Below are 2089 nucleotides of genomic sequence, written 5' to 3'. Positions count from 1 at the left end.
AACGTCGTATGAAACGCGTGTGCATTGGTCATTACCCACATCGGCTTTCTTTTTGCGCGCTCGCTTACAGCTCGCGCGCACAATATCGCATCGTGTGTATTGCCCAACTTAGCACACTTGTATATAATGTACTATTACAGTACCTATGGCTACTGTAAATATTTTTGAATGAATGGCAATGGAATTGTGTCTAGTCTTAGGCGTACTTTAAAATTCTTCCAGAATTGTTTTACGGTCATTGACTGCTGCATCAATAGCGCTTTGAGCCGGTTGACGACTTCATATCAATTTGGAATTTGGAGATAAATCATTCAATTTAAAGATACTGACGATCCGTAGCCGTCATAAAGTAAGTTTATGCTTCCGTAACTTGACATCATATCCTGCTTTGACGTTAGGGTACCTTCAGTCAGAACACGAGTCCCGTGCATTATCGAACTGAGGAAGGGTAAGTAAGTAAGTAAGTACAGCTAAATAAAATGGCCCACCTATTACGCTGTGTTGAAAGATGGGGCAAGCGGGGCTTTCCTACAAATTCCTCGGAGATTGTATTTGACTATTTGTACCATAGAACCCAAAGTACCCTAAGCTTTGATAGTACAGTGAACCGAGTAGATGACGCACCAGGTTCAATCACCTACCGCGAAAACCGAAATTCGTAAATTGCGGGATCTTTCTCTTTTACTCTCACTAAGACGTAATTAGAGTGACAAAGAAGAATGCCCGCAATTGACGAACTACGATTTTCGCGGTTATGGCACTGGTACCAAGTTAGATCGATAGATAGATAGAAGTTAAAATAGTCCCTCTCGCTGTCGAGACTTCGGGATGCTGGTGCGCCGAGGGTAAATCCCTCCTCCGGGACCTGGGTCGTCGCCTGCTAGAAAGAGGCCTTGATCCCCGCTCCGGGTTTTTCCTGATGCAAAAGCTGTTCATCGCAATTCAACGCGGGAACGCAGCGAGCGTGATGGGTACCTTTACGTCGGGGCTAGCCTAGGGCTCGTATCAGTACGTAGGTACTTATTTTATAGATATTTCGTTTATATTTAAGTTCAGATACTTAAGTTCAAGTTAAGTGATTCAGTTAAGTTTTTAATTAGTTTTATGTTTAATTAAAAATATTATGTAGTGAGAATATGGTAAAGGTATTATTTTTTTCCTAATGTGCGTATTGTTACCTACCTTTCGTATCTAAGACGGGTCTAAATTATTCGTTTAAGTATGTTTAATCTAGTATCAGTATTCCTGAGTAGGTTATGTAAATAGAAAAGTCAAGTCTTTTATTTTATTGTCACATTCTTTGTCACGCAGATTGTTTTGTGACGACTATGTTTTGTTGTGAAAGTAAATTCTACATTTGGTGGTTTCCAATATTTATACTGATCTGATGTTGATCTTCTACGAGCCAACCAAAAAGTATTTCGTAATTTTAAGGATATGACCAACATATAATAAAAGTATATATTATATGTTGGTCATAATAAAAAATAAAAATATAACCAACATGTAATTTGTAGAACCTTATTATTATTATTTATTTATTATTTATTTTTATTTTTCAGACATCCACTAAATACCTATACTATAATCTTTTGACCCAGGCGACCCAGGTACGCTCTTTTTACGTTCCGATCTTCGTCCATTCTCTCAAGGTGGCCTAACCAACGGAGTCTGTGGGCTTTACTTTCCAGCAGGAGGACGTCCTATCGGACGCCCTAGGTATCGCTGGAGCGACATGGTGGAGGCGGATCTGCGCGAGCTTCGAGTCGACAATTGGCGAGAGGTCGCACAGGACCGAGAAAAGTGGCGCTGTCTTGTGTCGGAGGCCAAGTCTCATTTTGGGTCGCTGAGCCAACGGAGTAAGTAAGTAAGTAAGTAAGTATAATCTTTTGAGCTTAGAATGTCCCACTGCTTGGCACACAGCTCAGAGGCTTCCCTCTTATTCTTCCACCTGTCCTGATTTTGAGCATTTCCAGTCTTTTTTTAAGACGTTAAGCTCATCTGGCCATATCCGAAGATATAATATGGGATGTGCTATGTATATGGTATATATCCGCTAAATATTACAATAATTGTTGTTTTTGTACAA

This window comes from Cydia pomonella, chromosome 9, assembly GCF_033807575.1.
Source record: "Cydia pomonella isolate Wapato2018A chromosome 9, ilCydPomo1, whole genome shotgun sequence".
In the NCBI taxonomy this organism is placed as follows: Eukaryota; Metazoa; Arthropoda; class Insecta; order Lepidoptera; family Tortricidae; genus Cydia; species Cydia pomonella.
Note: the sequence above shows the minus strand (reverse complement) of the source record.